General features: G+C 39.5%; 1 pseudogene; it reads right to left on the bottom strand.

The window, feature by feature from the left end:
- Nucleotides 1-5,209: 5,209 nt before the first annotated feature.
- The window catches only part of LOC141250636 (uncharacterized), a 37,030-nt pseudogene continuing 23,293 nt past the window's right edge, over nucleotides 5,210-18,946 (bottom strand).

Below are 18,946 nucleotides of genomic sequence, written 5' to 3' on the forward strand. Positions count from 1 at the left end.
TTTACGACTAGTTTATCGTCTGGAAAAATGTCCTTTAACTTCCAGTCCATGATGGGTTTTGTCCAATCATCTTTTGCTAGAGTCGGATCTCCGTTTCGGTCGCCGATGTTTAGAACTTCAACAAGGTTACTTGCAATGGTAGGCACCGCGGGTTTGGTGGCAGTGACGATCGGAATGTTAGAAACTCCGAAGGATGTAGAGAAGACCCGAGGTTGGCCAGTGCATCCACTTGTGCGTTTTGTTCCCTGGGGACCTGTTGGATGTTGATGCCTTTAAACCTTGCCAAAAGATTCTGGACGACTTCTAAGTAGGAGGCCATTCGTTCATCTTTTGCGGAAAATGACCCTCGAACCTGATCGACAATGGGCAGAGAATCACAAGTAATTTTCAAAATCTTAATGGATAAGTCCGACGCCAAGTGTAAACGAAAAATGCGTGCCTCATATTCAGCTTTGTTATTTGTTGCTTCTCATTCGCATCGAATGGTTTGAGCTATATTATCCCCCCAAGGAGATTTCAAGACGACGCCAAGCCCCGTTCCCCTCAAGTTGGAGGCTCCATCCATGTGCAACGTCTAGATGCCCATAGGTTCGTGACTGCTGATCTCGACATGCTCGTGGGCTGCTTCCTATTCTAAGGTCGGACTGAAATCTGCTACGAGATCTACGAGGGTCTGAGATTTCGTTACGGTTCTGGGTTCGAACTCGATCTCGTAACCACTAAGATATATAACCCACTTATCCATTCTCCCCGTGGTGTATGGCTTCCTCATTACTGCCTTCAGTGGATGGTTGGTCCGAACCACGATCGTGTGAGTTTCGAATATGGTTTGAACTTGCTGGCAGCCGTTACTAGGGATAGGACGAGTTATTCCAAAGGGTAGTACCTTGTTTCTGCCGGCAATAGTGATCGACTAACGTAATAGACTGGTAGTTGCTTTCCGTCTTCCTCTCTCACTAGGACCGCGCTGACGAACGAACCTGACACAGATAAGTACAATGGAAAGAATTCGTCGATATTTGGTTTAGCAAGGAGTAATGGGTTTGCTAAGTAATTTTTTAGTTCTTGGAATGCCATTTCCTGTTCTCCTTCCCACTTGAACATTTTTTTCTTTAAGGTGTCGTAAAAGGTTTGCACTTGTCGGGCGACTTTGAGATGAATCTGTGTAGAGCCGCCACTCTTCTTGTTAGTTTTTGTACGTCTTGTATGCTTCGAGGAGATTTTGGGTCGAGGATCGCCCTGACTTGTTCTGGGATGGCGTCGATTCCCCGTTAGTTGACCAGGTGCCCTAAGAATTTTCCTCGCGAGACGCCGAACGGACATTTGGCCGGGTTCAGCTTCATTTTGCATCGCCGTAGGATGTTGAAACTTTCTTGCAAATGACTGACGTGGTCGCCTTTTGCTCTGAATTTGACCAGCATCTCGTTGATGTAGACTTGCATTGTATCCCCGATCAGGTCATTGAATATGTTGTTAACGAGTCGTTGGTAGGTAGCCCCAACGTTTTCAAGCCCAAAAGGCATCACCTTGTAACAGTACGTCCCTTGATTGGTTAGGAACGAAGTTTATTCTTGATCATCTGGATGCATCTGTATTTGGTGGTAGCCGCTGAAGGCGCCCATGAAACTGAGCATTTCATGCCCGACTGTGGCGTCAATGAGTACGTCGATGTGTCGGAGAGGAAAGGAGTCCTTTGGACATGCTTTGTTCAGATCTGTGAAGTCTACGCAGACTCTCCACTTTCTGGTCTTCTTATCGACGACTACAACATTAGCTAACCATTCTGGATACCTGTCTTTTCTGATTTCCTTGTGCTCAGTATCTTGGATAACTCTTCGTTAACCACTTTATTTCATTCGAGGTGAATTTTCTCCTTTTCTGCTTCACATGTGGGAAGCTCGGATCCGTGTTTAGTCTGTGTGAAATAAGGTCTGGCGAAATCCCGACCCTGTCTTCGTACGACCATGCGAAGCAGTCACCGTTGTTCCTCAAGAAGGAAAGGATTTGTTCTCAACTGTGATCGTCTAGGTTAGAACCTATACGGACGGTCTTCTTGGGTGAGGCTGGATCAAGTGCTATTTCGTCAAGCTTTTTTGTTTCTGGCTCAATGTGTTGATCTGGCCTCAGAGACTGTAATTTCTAATACGTTTTGTCTTGGACGGTCGACTTCATGGTAGATGCGTAGCATTCCTGAGCCATTTTTCCGGTCGCCCTTAATCTCTTGAATTCCCCAGTCTGTGGGAAATTTAATGCTCTGGTGGTATGTCGAAGGGACGACCTTCATTGCATGGATCCAAGGCTTGCCAACAATACAGTTATAGGGAGACTCACATTCTACCACGTTAAATTTTACCTGAAGGTTAACGCCTCCTGCGTAGACAGGCAGGACGATGTCTCCAAGGGTGTACTTTACTTCACCGCTAAATCTGACCAAGGGGATTCAGTCGGAGTTGGTGTCCTTTTTGCTTAGCCCCATTTCCCTGAGGGTACTCAGATTAATCATGTTAGTTAAGCTAGCAGTATCTACTAAGATGCGACGGATCCTACAGTTCCCAATAGATAGTGATATGACCAGTCCGTCATGGTGATCTTCCCCGCCGACGTTAAAATCGTCGAAAGTTATAGGAGTCGTTGAAATGGTCCTATTACTCCTAAATTCCGACGGCAGGGGTGAGTCCATGGTCCTGCTTTTGGCATGCCTTTTAACTGCCGAGTAAGAGATACCACATATCTCCAATCCCTTAGTGATACAGTTGATGATCTTCTCGGGTCTCGGAGATAAAGGTCGTTCAGAAGTTACTTCTCCCTTTGTTCAAGAGTCGCTCTACCTTTATCTGACATTATGTCTTTCAAATATCCTAGTGATAGTAGACGCGCGACTTCTTTTCGGATGGCAACACACTCTTCTGTGTAATACCCGTGATCTCCATGGAAATCGCACCACCGGGATACGTCTTTTCTAGACTCCGACATGTTGCTTTTCCTGGGCCACTTGACGTCTTTTGCGTACCTGTACAAAAACTTAACCAACTCGGCAGTCGATACATTGAAGTTATAGTTGTGTACCTAGGGGGGAAGAGCGGGACGTTCCTTCCACCCGGTTGATTTTTCACGACCAGGGTCGGGTCTTCCCCTCTCTTCCCACGCGTATGGATGGTTTCTGGGCTCCTTTTTGGATCGTCTGTCAATACGGTCGAAGCCTGGGATAGCTTTGAAGGGCTCTTCGTCTTCTTCGAGTCGTATTTGGGCAAGCACTTTGGCGTATACGTCCTCAAAGGTCATGCACGGATACTTAGACGCACGACTCACTTCCTCGTATCAGTCCTCTTCTAAATGCTTCGACCGACGTTGGAACATCGCTGTTAAGGATCTCCACCTTTTCCTTTTTGTACATGCTCATATATTCACGAAGAGGTTCATTAGGTTTTTGAATAATGTAGTACATATCGCTAGACTGTCTCTCTAGTCGACGACTGCTAGCAATCTAGGTCTTAAATGCATTGACCAAGTCGGCAAAAGATGTTATGGATATGTGAGGTAATCGAGTAAATCACATTAAAGCGGGTCCTGATAGGGCATTCCCGAAGATCTTACACATGACCGCCTCTTTGTCCCTTTCGGAGACGGAGGCGGCCGTGATCATTTGCTTATACAAAGCAATATGTTCATCGGGGTCAGTCGTTCCGTCATAGCGTGTCATATTGGGCGTGTGAAATTTCTTGGAGATTTTGACTCGGGCGATGTCTTCGGTGCACGGAGTCTCGCTATATACCCTTATGTCCTCCCTCTCGATAGGGAGGGGGACACCTAGGATTCGGGCGAGTCGTGCATCTACAACCTTCGTGTAGCTTTCGAGTGACTGGGTTAATAGGTAGTTGAATCTCCTATCTTGCTCGTCCTGCGAATTTTGCACATAAGTTTTTCGTCCCGTTTCAGGGATGACAGGGGCGACGATGTCGCCTGGGTTAGCCATAGCAGAAATAAGATGAGTAGGGCTAGGGACACCCTGACACATTTCGGGATGCGCTACATTGTTGGGGGTCATAATCAAGTCTTCCATGTTTAACCGAGTTTGGATTTCGCCCACGTCTCCGATCCTTCGAAGCCTCAGTGCGTTGGATCTGACGGATTGGATTTGGGTTATCAAAGAAGCGTTCTCACTAGCCAATTTAGCGTTTTTGGTGGCCAGGGTGAGACACAACGTGTCATGGCGTTGACGTTGGTCAACAAGTTCTTGTTGGAGTTCCTCCATAGTGCGACTCACTTCAGCTAATTGTCGGGATTCGTCCGATACAGCCCCCGGGTGGAGGGTATCTTGAGGCTCCGGGGTCTTTTCAGTTGCATTGTCGTTGCCACCAAGGAGCAGAGCGTCGAACTGATCCAGAGGCGTTTTTGTTGTGGAGTCAACCATTGAGCGACGGTGGAAGGTATGGATTTCAAAGGATTGAATCGACCAAAGGCCCCAAGGTGGACGCCAAATTGTTTTGGGGCAAAAAGTGTGACCCGAAGATCGAACTTAATTGCCTTTATAGGGGATCCGACGATGAACAACAAGCTTTGAAAATGGATTTCTATTAATTTTGGCAGTTGATTACAAGAGTAATGAATTACCAAGTAATGGTGATGATGTTGCTAATGGTGTAAAACTTGTGTCTAAGTACATTGCAAAGATGAGAGTATATGAACGTTGCTCTTGGTTTGTTCAGATACGCAAACTAGTCACCCTCTTATAATTGTAAATACACTCACAATTTATTTGAACCAAAATACATATGATCTTCAGGGAGAGCTCAAGACCCTTTTGTAACGTATTCAAAGAAGATAATTCCTTTCCATCTTCGTTTGTATTATACTAGTTTAAGACTCCACTATGCACGGATAATTATTATATAAATTGTCTTAAATAATTGTATGCACAGATAATTGTTATTTAAATTGACTTAATAATTATATGCATAAGTAATTTTCTTATAAGTTGACTTAACTATTGTATTTTTCATAAATATTAACATGTTAATAAATATAGATAAACTCGATAAACGTGAATTATCATACACGAGTAATTATTATATAAATTGACTTTAATAATTGTATTTTGCACAAATATTTAACATGTTAATAAATATAGATAAACTCGATAAATGCGAATTCTAATTTAACAAAATTAAATGTCTAATATATTTTAATTTAAAAACATAGTATATCACTATTAAATCATATTAAGAAAGACCAACTTATATACTACATTAATTGTTTTATTTGATGAACTATTTTCCTTATCACAAATCAAAACAGTTAATTCATGTCTGCTTGTAACCCTTGGAACTATAACATATAGCCGTCCATGAGTGAATAGCAATCGTGGTAGAAACAATCCAAACGTGAAAGAGATTGCCCCTGGATTTTGTTGATGGTCACGGAAAAATAAACCATGAGATGAAATTGTGTACGCTTCATGTTAAAAGATAATGTGACATAGGAAGGAGTGGGAAGCAAGCGAGGGACAATAACCTTGAATGTGACAATGATATCTTCAAGGAGGAAACATAATATTTGATATATATATATATATCTATGTGAAACAGAAAAAAAAACATTTCATTTTTGGATTAGAATGATTGTTGCAACAAAAATGTTTGTACTTGAAATGATTTCAACCTTGATGGTTTATGTAGTAAGTCTGGTAACCACCAATCTAGTCCCATTATGCAGTCCTGAAGATTGATCAATATTACAAAGAAACATTATAGGTACACCAACCTTAAGCCTAAGAAGGTGGTTAGGAATTTCCAAAAGCTTGATAGAATTAGGTTACGCATTCGAGTACATTTCGGCATCATGTTGATCGTTCCTATTTATCCAGGATATACTATCAGAGCTGAAATTGATATTTCCTTCTCCATATAGTTTTGACATAACAAAATCATTCACTTCCTCTACGACTTCAAGTGAGGAGAAAGGATGGTTCTTTCCTCAAAACACTTTCCATCTGATAGTCTATCAATCATAGAAGGATACATTTCCTCAACAAAAAATCATCCTGTATCTCTATGTTTTCTTCTCCATCATCGGAATCTCCTACGGTGCCATCTCTGACACTTACAATCCATTATGAAAATTCTCTAAACTTTTGCATATCAGATTATGTGCACCCACCATGAAGCCTTCTTGCCAGGTGAAGCACTTTACAATGACCCTACGAGTATGGTAAGTTAAGGCTTGTAGACACAATATCATGTCTTTTTTCTTTTGGCAAGATGGGAAGTATCTATCTAAAATCTCCACTAAAAGCCGTCACCTTACCGGAAAATGGAAGCAATGTGCTAATTGGATTAGAATTTCGAAGGACATCTCTCAAGCTCCGATCTATGGTTCAAAACAATCTTTGTCATCATATATTCATCCTATATAATAAGATCTGCCTTAGATATAAGCTCAGCTAATGATGATCCCGGTTTAATGTTGCAAATCGATTCATCATATATATTGATCGGTATGGCAACCTGGAGTGTGTGGTTTTGCCACCCGGAATTAGAAGAGAAGCCATACCACTTGAAACACAGTAAGGACAATCCCCCTTTTGCATCTTACCGCAATCAAGAGTGATATTCAGATGAACGTTTTCAGTGTACCACAGTATCCATACAGAAAGAAGATGCACTAACCTCTTGAAATAGTATTCATGGCATCATTATATTTACCACGCAACTCATCAATGAAGATCTAAATAAGCCTTATATTTTCGTTCCTTAGTTGTTCTCTGTCGTACTAGAGTTGTTCTTGTATGATCTTATTCATACCTTCAGTTATCATGATGTTATCCGGAAGATGTATTAATTCAAACATACAAAGAGTACTTCTACTATGAAGTAATAACTTTTCAATCTCAGCAAGGGCATAATTTTTCAAGAGTTCATCACTCATATGTAGGTTTGCAAGCACAAATCTACATCAGTTGTGAAATATACATAAGGAAGCAACAAAATGTATTACCAGCAAATGGAAGCAACGTGCTACTTGGATTAGCATTTTGAAGGACATCTCTCAAACTCCTATCTATTACTTCAAAACAATGTTTGTTATCAGAGCTTCATCCCATGTAATAAGCTATATGATAGGTGATATCTCGTATACCGCATCAAGTGATCGTTAGCGTTATTTATAGGTGATTTGGCATTATTGCGCATATTACTATAACATGGACCTCTCAGAGCAAAGGAGTTATTCGTGAGGCTTACATGCATTTGAGAGAAGAATGAAGAGAAGATTTTCAAAGGAGCGAAGGCGCGACAGCGACAAGAGGACACGTCCGCGCAAAGCAGTCTAGCCTAGGGCGCGACCGCGCCACTGCTAGTGCATCAAAACTCTGAAGTTGTTCATAGGCATGACCACTCCCACATAGGCGTGACCACACCCCTTCTTGGGCCGGGAGTGCGATCCCTTTTCCCTGCGAGGTTTCTTCGGGCCTTTTTACCTCTTTTCTAATGGAGCTTCGGGCTGGGATTTTTAGTATTAGTTTCTTATGTTATTAGGTTTTATAAATATGATTGAAAGTTTTTCCTCCATCCTATCATACATTCATTAGTTTAATTTTACATTGTTTAGAGAATTATGTTAGAGTAGTTTCTTTTGCTTTGTTCAATAAGTTGAAGCCTTCAGATGATTGGTTTGTAAGACTTCTACTTTGGTTCTTATTCATATTTGGATTGTTTCATCTATCTTGCACTTAATTTTTCTAATGAATTTGATTTATCTCTCTAGCTTAACTACCTAGGTTGATTAGATCTATTCATATTGCTAGGTTTGACTTCTCCAAGTTGGAGAGTATTATCGTTAGGCAGTGAATCTATTGCATGACCTAGTGGGGATTGTGATTATAGATAGAGTTGAATGTGTGTTAAATATTGACTATAAGTCAATGGTATTGCATGAACCTATCTATTCCTGAGTTCATTGCTTCTTGATTATTAAATCTTGATAGTTTCAGGGTTGTAGTTGAGTAAGGGTTATTAGGACTAGTTGGACTATTAACTATACAAGAACAGTGATTAGGACAACCATAGCATATGAATTGGAAGATGAACACGATAGTCATTAGAAGTGTAGGTTTGTCCTTCTTCTATACGAATGGATCAAGTAGCTTTGATCGGCTAACACTTATAAAAGAGTAGCTTGATCAACTTGCTTAAGTATTTAAAAGATATGAAAGTTGAAAACACTTTTAAGCTAGTCTAATCTCCAATATAAACACAACAAGATAGTGAGATAGTGTGTTAGAGTTACGGAAGGGGAGATTAGTTGCAATACTTTGAACTTAAAATTGTTAGATGATAAGTTCAACTCAAATGCACATATTTTCCGAAGGTGAGAAACCTAAGCTTCTACTAAGCTCGGGATAAAACTCACCACTAATTAGATTATAGTAATCAAGAGTAATTACAACGAGTCGTAACACTTTCTCTCATCGCAATCTATGTTCAACTCAATACAAGTGATACTTTCTACTCTCAAGATGATTTAGACCACACACTAACCTCACGCGAGCTTGGGTAAGAGTAGCTTTCCTCTAGCTAACGCTCTTACCAATTCACTCTTGCTTTATCCTATCAGCAAGCGAGGTTTACCCTAATCACCCAGCTCTCTAACTTTCTCTCTAAAGCCTTTATCTCTCTTTTTCTCTTCTCAGCTCGTGTGCCTAACATCACCTATTGCACATATTTATAGTATTTCTAAACTTATTCTCCAAGTAAAGCAAATCCTATAATCTATGGCAACGAAGAAGTTCACGTTGGAAATCCGTGTGACCGGTCCTTCCAAGGAGCGGATCAACGATTCCACACGCATTTGTGCTTCTTCTCTTGAGTAACCGTTTTATCCACGTTGGCAATCCTCTCCACGCCACTTGTGTTTCCTTCATTCTTCCATCTTGGTGATCCCCTTTCATCACTATCCATAGGTAGAAATCGCACATTCCCCTATCATTAACTTCTCGGCCTTCCCTTCACTGCGCCAGGATTCTCTACATGCTGGTGTAGGATTCCTCCATAGGGTTCTCTCTATGGCACTTGATCACTTGTACACTCTCTCTGAGTTTGAAGTGCGATCCACTAACTCGCAACGACTCTCTTCGCTTTAGCTAGTCCTTCCGTCTTGACAACTCACCACCCAGGTCTTTATTTTCTTCTTTTATTTGTTCGATACTGCCTTGGCGAGACTCTCTTTCCCCGCTAAGCTTCAAGCTAGTTTCTACATAGACGAAGCTAGTCCACTTGTGTCAAAGCTACTCTCCTAACTCCTTGAGATATTCCTGGAAAGCTTATCACACATAATGGACATCAAATACTTACGTTTATCATCATCAAAACAAGTGAAATGATTGAGCTAGCTAGTTACACACTCTAGATCAAACCAACAAGAAGTCAATGATCAACCAATCTATCCGTTGTGTGAATACTTGTTGAATAAAGTGCTTTTCCTTATTACTTTCTTAATCTATTAGTTAGTTTAATTGCATTTCATTCCCCCTTTGGTTATCTTTGAGTTGATCACATTAATTACACAAGAACTGATAACCTGACTCCTTGTGGGATTCGAACCTTTCTTGCCACTTTACTAAGTTAGAGTTCCTGGTTAGGAATATACTTTGATAGGAAAACAACGACCGTTTTGGCCCCGTCAAATTTGGCGCCGTTGTCTGAGAGTCAAATCTTCTTTTCTTGTGTTTTTATTTGATTGACTTTGGTGCCGACTAGAGTATGGTCAACACCAGTACTACTGATCACTTTCTTGTTGAGCTCAATCCAGAGATCGAGCGAACCATACATCAGAGTCATAGAGAGAAGAGAGTTGAGATTGACACGATGGGCGATGATCAACTTAGAGAGTGGACTCATGAGCAAATTATAGCAGACCAACAATTTCAATTAGATCAACTCAGACAAGTTGTAGAGGTATTTTTCAAGGGAATAATGGTGGTAACAGGACAATGAGGGAGCGGACTACTCCTAATCTGACACAGCAGCCTCAGGCAGTAATTCTACCATCCTTGCTCATGGGGTGACATTCGAGCTGAAGTCCAGAGTGATTAATCTACTTCCCAAATTCCATGGTTCACCAGGAGAGGACCCGATAATGCATCTCAGTCAATCCCATGATATCTGCATGACTACTAAGCCAGCCAATGTCTCTGAAGAGAAGATCAAGATGAGAGCGTTTGGGTTTACGCTGAAGTATACGGCCAGGTCTTGGCACTACCATCTACCTATTGGATCCATAGATATTTGGGAGAAATTGCATAAGGAGTTCTTGAATAGATACTTACTAGTTAAGAAACGTAATGTGCTGACGCGAGAGATTGTTCAGGTAGAGTAGCGAGATGAGGAATGTCTATACGATTACTTGGAGCATTTCAGTGGGTTGTGTGCTAGTTGCCTCTTCCATGGATATGAGAAGGATGATCTGGTACTTTCCTTAACTCAAGGGTTGCTGAATTCAGAAAGGAGAATGGTTGATGCTCCATGCGGTGGAACATTCTGAATATGACTCCTCAGGATGCCATGGAGAGACTTCAAGATATGGCAGAAAGTACTAGGAGCTTTGGGAGGACCTACACCAAGAAAATAGTGAATGCCACAAGTTCAAAGGATCCAAGCTTTGCGAATGGGATACCGGAGATGAAGAAGATTCTCACTAGTCTAATAACGAAGAGTGGGCAGCAATGAGCGATAGTTTGTGGAGAGTGATCGAGTCCGTCCCACCACTCTGACCAGTGTCCTGAGCTATAGGAAGACACAATTGTTGAAGTTAACGCTGTAAGTGGATATGGACCTCCATACCCATGGAATGATCAACAACAGAATAACTATAATCCAAGGTATATTGACCAACGTGAGAAGCAATAAAGGTGGATGTATCATGATCCGCAACCCTAGTTATGGAACATCTACAATGGACTCTATAACCTTTTTGACTAAGAGCCTCGCGACTGATGCCCAAACTACCGGGGCAAGCATTGAGAAATTATCCCAAACTACCGAGGCAGGCCTTGAGAAATTAGCCCAAACTAGGGGCGTGTAAAGAACATAGAATCCAAGATTAAACAATTAACGCAGACGGTATCCACTCTGGTACAGAATCAATCAAATTCGTTACCGTCTTAGACTGTGGTTAACCCGAACCAGAACAAATGAACCTAGACGTTTGGAATGTCAGCGCTATGATACTTAGGAGTGGTCAGAACTCTGGGAAAATACCATATGAAGATGAATAGTTCAAAGTTGATGGACCCCAGAGGTACACCCACGTCCCGAGCCGTGCGCCCGCGCAAAGGAGTCTATTGATGGATGCGACCGCACACCACCTAGGCGCGACCGTGCCATGGACGAGCGCGACCCTGCATTTCTCCCGCGTGACCGCGTGTTTATGAACGAGTTTCTGGAAACTCAAGCGCGACCTCACCATGGACGAGCGCGACCATGCATTTCTCTCGCGTGACCGCACATTTATGAACAAGTTTCCGGAAACTCAAGCGCAACCACATCCGGACTTGCGTGACCGCGCAACACTTCTGTCGACCGACGTGGCTACACCCTACTCCCACGCAACCGCGCCCCTATTCATGCGGATGGGAATCTTTCTCTAATGTTGAATGATGAGGAAAGTGACCTGTTTGCACCAATCGATGATGAGGACGAGATAGATGATCCTCGGGGCGATTTCAAGCTCACGCAAAGTAATTAGTGTGCGACCAAACTTTCCTCCACTTGGTTCAATGAACCCCCCGACTCCCTTTCCCGAGGCATTGAGAGATACTAGGAAGTCGGAGAATGATAAGGAGTTGTTCGAGACGTTCATCAAGTGTGAAGTGAACATCCCACTACTCAAGATAATCAAGAGTTTTCCTCGCTATGTGAAGTTTTTGAAAGAACTATGCACGGTCAAGAGGAAACAAAAGCTGAAGGGAAATCACAAGGTCGTGGTAAGTGAAAGAGTCTCGGCCATCTTCCAAAAGTGTATGCTACGAAGTACAGTAATCCAATTATGGTGAGTGTTCCTTGTCATATCGGTGATATTAAAATTGATAAAGCTATGCTTGATTTATGTACTACTATTAATGTGATTCCATACTCTCTTTGCAAGAATGTAGGATTAGGGCCTTTGCATGAAACTGGTATAATAATTCAATTAGGTGATGGATCCACTATTCATCCTAGGGGGGTAGTTGAGAATGTATTAGTGATGGTTAATAGGTTAGTTTTTCCTACAGATTTTTATGTGCCAGATATGGAGCATGATAGGAGAGTTGCACCTATACTCTTAGGTAGACCTTTTATGAGAACTGCGGTCAAGAAAGTTGATTTAGCTAGTGGGTCTTTATCTTTGGAGTTTGATGGGGATGTTGTGAAGTTTGATATCTTTGAAGATACGAAACACCCCATCAATTGTATATGTGCTATTAGTGCGATTGACCCCATTAGATATGTAGGTGGTACTGAGGTGTGTTTGGCCGGTGGGCCCCCGATACTAAATTTAGAGGGAGACAAGCTTCCCCCTCCTTCTTCTATTACGCAGGTACCGAAAGTCTTGACTACGTTACCTCCGGGACATTTTGTGGAAAAGAAGAAGGGTTGGTGCGACAAGGGGATAAGGAAGAGAAAAAGAATCAAGTCTTATTATGTGAGGGAGGATGAGTTAGCCCTTGAGGGGCCTAGTGCTAGATGATAGAGAATAAGAAATCAAGCCTACAAATTTAACCAAGGCGCTACTCGGGAGGCAACCCGAGAAATGAGGTATTTTTCCGCTTTTACCCATCTCTTCCTTATCCCCTTGTTTGATAGTAAATATCTCGTATAGCGCATCAAGTGGTCATTAACGTCATTTATAGGTGATTTGACATTATTATGGAGCATATTACTGTAACCCGGACCTCGCAAAGCAAAGGCATTATTCATGAGGATTACAGACATTCGAGAGAAGAACGAAGAGAAAATCACCAAAAGAGCGAAGGTGCGACCGCACACAAGAGGACATGCCCGTGCAAAGGAGTCTGGCCTAGGGCGCGATCGCGCCACTGCTCGTGCATCAAAACTCCGAAGCTGTTCATAGGCGCGATCACGCCCACATAGGCGCGACCGCGCCCCTTCTTGGACCGGGAGTGCGAGCCCTCTTCCTTGCGAGATTTCTTCGGGCCTTTTTACCTCTTTTTTGATGGAGCTTCGGGCTGGAATTTTTAGTATTAATTTCTTATGTAATTAGGTTTTATAAATAGGGTTGAGAGCTTTGCCTCCAACTTATCATACATTCATTAGTTTAATTTTACGTTGTTTAGAGAACTATGTTAGAGTACTCTCTTTTTCTTTGTTCATCAAGTTTAAGCCTTCAGATGATTGGTTTGTAAGACTTCTACTTTGGTTGTTATTCATATTTGGATTGTTTCATCTCTCTTGCACTTAATTTTTCTATTGAATTTGATTTATCTCTCTAGCTTAGCTACCTAGGTTGATTAGATCTATTCATATTGCTAGGTTTGACTTGTCCGAGTTGGAGAGTCTTATCGTTAGGTAGCGAATCAATTGCATGACCTAGTTGGGATTGTGATTGTAGAGAGTGTTGATTGTGTGTTAAATATTGACTATAAGACAATGGTACTGCATGCACCTATCTATTCCTGAGTTCATTGTTGCTTGATTATTAAATCTTCATAGTTTCAGGGTTGTAGTTGAGTAAGGATTATTAGTACTAGTTGGACTATTAACTATAAAAGAACATGGATTAGGACAACCATAGCATATGAATTATAAGATGAACCTGATAGTCATTAGAAGTAAATGATCAACCAATCTATCCGTTGTGTGAATACTTTTTGAATAAAGTGCCTTTCCTTATTACTTTCATAATCCATTAGTTAGTTTAATTGCATTCCATTCCCCCTTTGGTTACTTTTTAGTTGATGACATTAATTAAACATGAACTGATAACCTGACTCCCTGTGGGTTTCGACCCTTTCTTGCCACTTTACTAAGTTAGAGTAGCTGGTTAGGAATTTACTTTGATAGGGAAACAACGACCATTTCATCCCCATCACTCTTCCTTAGCTATAAACTCAGCTAATGATGATCCCAGATTAATGTTGCAAATCAAGTCATCGTAAATATTGATCGGTATAGCAACCTTGAATGCACAGTTTTTCCACCAGGAAGTAGAAGAGAAGTAATACCACTTGATGTAATAGTAAGAACAATTCCCCTTTTTCATCTTACTACAACCAAGAGTGGTCTTTAGATGAACGTTTTCCCAGTACCACCGTATCCATACAGAAAGAAGACGCCCTGACCTCTTGAAACAACATTCATGATATCATTATATTCACCACACCTCTCATCATTGAAGCTCGAAAAAAAGCCTCATATTTTCTTGCCTTAGTTGTTCTCTATCGTACTAGAGTTGTTCTTTATGAGATTATTCATACCTTCACATATCATGATGTTATCCGAAAGATGTATTGATTCAAACGTACAAGGAGTACTCCCATTACGATGCAATAGCGTTTGACCCTCAACAAGGGAATAATTTTTCAAGTGTTCATCACTCATCTGTAGGTCTACAAGCACAAAATCTACATCAACTGCAAAATCTACATGATGAAGCAACATAATGTATTACCAACAATTGGAAGCAACGTGATACTTTGATCAGAATTTTGAAGGAGACCTCTAAAGCTCTGATCTATGTTTCAAAATAATGTTTATCATTAGAGCTTCATACCATATCATAAGCTCCGCCTTATCTATAAATCAGCTAATGATGATCCCAGTTTGATGTTTAAACCGAATCATCGCATATATTGATTGGTATAACAACCTCGAGTGCGCAGTTTTGCCACCCGAAAGTAGAAGAGAAGCAATACCACTTGTCGCAACAGTAAGAACAATACCCCTTTTGCATCTTAATGCAACCGAGAGTGATCTCAAAATGAATGTTTTCCCAGTACCACTGTATCCATACAAAAAGAAGACATCATGACCTCTTGAAACAACATTCATGACATCATTATATGCACCACGCAGCTCATCAGTGAAGCTCGAAATAAGCCTCATACTTTCATGTCGTAGTTTTTCTCTGTCGTACTAGAGTTGTTCTTGTATGAGATTATTCATACCTTTAGATATCATGATGTTATCCGAAAGATGTATCAATTCAAACATACGAAGAGTACTATCAATGCGATGCAATAACTTTTCAATCTCAGTAAGGGTATAATTTCTAAACTATTCATCACCCATCTGTAGGTCTGCAAACACAAAATCTACATAAGCAGCAAAATCTACATCAAGAAGCAACATAATGTATTAGCAACAAATGGAAGTAACGTGCTACTTGGATTAGAATTTCGAATGACAGCTCTCAAGCTCCGGTCTAATGATTCAAAACAATGTTTATCATCGGAGCATCATACCATATAATAAGCTATGCCTTTGTTGTATACTCAACTAATGATGATCTCGGTTTGATATTTTAAATCGAGTCATCGTATACATTAATCGGTATAGCAACCTCGACCGCAGTTTTGCCACCAAGAAGTAGAAGAGAAGCAATATCACTTGAAGCAACAGTACGAACAATACCCCTTTTTCATCTTACTGCAATTGAGGGTGATCTCGAGATGAACATTTTCATAGTACCACTGTATCCATACAGAAAGAAGATGCCCTGACCTCTTGAAATAATGTTCAATATATCATTATATACACCATTCCGCTCATAAGTGAAGCTTCAAATAAGCCTCATATTTCCTACCTTAGTTGTTCTCTATCGTACTATAGTTGTTCTTATATGAGCTTATTCATACCTTCATATATCATGAAGTTATCCGAAAGATGTATTGATTCAAACATACAAAGAGTACTCCCATTATGATGAAATAACTTTTCAATCTCACCAAGGGCATAATTTTTCAACTGTTCATCAATCATTTGTAGGTCTGCATGTACAAAATCTACATTAGTTGCAAAATAAATACTTATTACATCATATTACTCTTATATATATATAAAGAACCACACTTACAATAGTTGTAATTTTTAAAAAGGAGCCAACATAATGTATTACCTTTATTTTGTAGCATAACCCTTTGTCTATTGAGAGTATTATTGGACAAATCCTTCCATGTGTACTCCTATATAAATTCGTGTCTTGATAAACTGCCCGAAAGCAGCGACGTAGTAAAAAGATTGCGAAAATATTGAGCAGTGCACCATAAATTATGGTATCGATATATTCCTGGCATAAACCAGTATATATATATAAGTCATCATTATCCTCGATCGAAATATATCATCATTAATTGACATAAAAACTTTCAATTACTTTTCATCATCAAGCAATCCCATAGCATAGCAAAGCTTCTGTAAAAGAGGGATAAAGAATGCTATTAATTGTCCTTATATCTTCGTAAGAGGTTGGTTCTTTCACATCGTTTAGTAAACTTATGAGATTTTTGGTCTTATAGATTCCAGAAGGTACATGATAAAACCGACCTACTGCCTTCTTACCACCCCTGCCTCTCTTTCTCCATTATTTATGTACCCGGTTCCAAGTATACTCCATGGAAAACTCATTATACAGTATTGTCTGCTCACTTCATCATTCTTATTAAATATCATCCATTCCAGGATTGTATTAACTGTACCAGGCTTTCGAAACACATAATCTATAGGATCTTCATCATCAAATATTACATGATGTTCATTTTGGAGATGAGAAGCTAGCCTCTCAACAACAACACTTCTATTTGCATTTCAAAGCTAAATATACAACAAACTGCTTCACAAGGAGAAACATACTTGAAAATACAAATTTTAACTACGTTACATAGTAAATGTAATTTAAAACATAACTAACATGATCAATTGGTAAAACAGGAATCGGACTTCGAGTTTTCGTTGAAAGTTCTCCTGTTTGATTTCAGAAAATTCCAATATATGTATAAAGAAAGGATAGTTAACTTTAATACAGAAAAAATATTATTCTTGTAGAACAATCTCACCATTTGTGATATGACTCATTGGTGGTATTTCTTGGTTCAATGAGCACCCTCTTAGAAGCAAATGTTGGTTAATTGTAAGAAAATACAAAAATAACCTACTAGTCAAAACATATGAATTAAACACCAATTCATTACACGTATAAGTTTACATAATACATATTATGTGAAACGGGACCCTTGAATAATCCTTGGTTGTCAAAAGTATTTTGAATATTTAAAATTGGAGTTGTAACAATTTTTGAAGAATTTCCTCGTTCATTCTTTTTGGAATTTGATATACAAATGTGTATCAATGATCAACAAACTTATATATAATTCTTAGTATACAAAGTACTAAGATAATAGTAATTCATAAATAAATGTAATGTTTTGAAATACATATATCTTTTAAATTCACCACTTTTAAATTCGTGAAAGCATTTTAAAATTTATTAACTTTATTATTATTTGAATGGTCGTTTCATTCAAAAGATATATCAATTCACGGATAAAATCACCAAATATTTGTTGGTTAAAAAAACTTGAAATCACTACGTTTAAACATATATATACACGAATTATTTAAAATTATAAAACTATAATATATATTATAGATAGATAGATTTGATCTATATTTTTAGGACATTTTTTAGTTGTAGAGTTATATCTTTTGTATACCTTTCTCTATTGCTAACTTAGCGCTACAAAGAAATATTGCATTATGTTTTAACTAATTTAACCCGCATGCCATGCACACGATTAACTTAATATTTTTATATTTAAAACAAATATTTTATAGATATATTATAATTTTTAAATATATAAATAAATAATATTAAAAATATATAATATTGAGTCACAATATAAGTAATTATATCTTTTAATAAATAATAATTGTGTTTATATAATACTTTCCTTATAATTGTGATTCGGTACATTCTTCATTTTAGTAATTTTCTAATTTTCTTTATATGATATCGTTATAATCAAATATAAAATATAATGTCGGATTCTAGTTGTTTTACAGAAATTAAAAGATAATGGAGTAAAAGACACGGTCGGCGGTTAAGAAGTGCAACATGAGGATAAACGAAGTTGGCGAGTTCTGGAAGCTACAACTACAAGAGCTAGATGAGATATGCCATGACCTTTATGATAATGCAATTCTATACAAAGAAAAGACGAAGGAAAGCATGATAGGATCATATTGAGGAAGGATTTCCATAAAGGAGACAAGGTGTTACTGATTCAATCTAGACTCCAACTCTTGCCAGGAAAGCTTCATTCTAGATGGGTGATAGAGGGATTCCATATGGTGTATCTAACAGTTATTAGCTTAGGTTTAGTGATGTTTAGGGCTTGTCGAGTGCATTTCCCGGAATCTGGCTTAGAGAGTACATTATATGGATTTGCAGGAAGATCGAAAGAGTTTTGTGGCACAACCATGGAGATTCCGTTTATACCCATCATTGGTGCATTCAGGATGGAGCTAGACCAAAGAAATGCCGAGAAGAAGTGCTGAGATGTTGATCTGAGTTCAGATGGCTCGTTCTCCCTGATCCGAAGTCCGGTTGAGGTGATTTCAATTCGAGGAGATAGATACTGAAGTCTACTTGAATACATCAAAAGATGAGCGCAATCTAAGTTTTACGGACGTCTCTAATCTGCAGAAGCTTAGACGCGACCACGGGTGAATCAGCCACGACCGCGGCCTTTGACACAAGAAAATTTACAAAAGACAAGACCGCGACCGCGGGTCAAGGGGCCACGGGCGGGAGGCAGATAATTGTCAAGACCGAATTTTTGGAGTTTTGCTTCCAGGATTGCTTTTCCAAAGATCTTCTAAACATTATTTCCCTATTTTTATTTCTTTTATTCCTTATTTTCTAAGACACATAAATAGTTTTCTAGGGTTTAGTTGGA

The sequence above is a fragment of the Phyllobates terribilis genome, unplaced genomic scaffold, assembly GCF_046119375.1.
Source record: "Phyllobates terribilis strain yellow unplaced genomic scaffold, ASM4611937v1 Scaffold_6027__1_contigs__length_47360, whole genome shotgun sequence".
NCBI lineage: Eukaryota > Metazoa > Chordata > Amphibia > Anura > Dendrobatidae > Phyllobates > Phyllobates terribilis.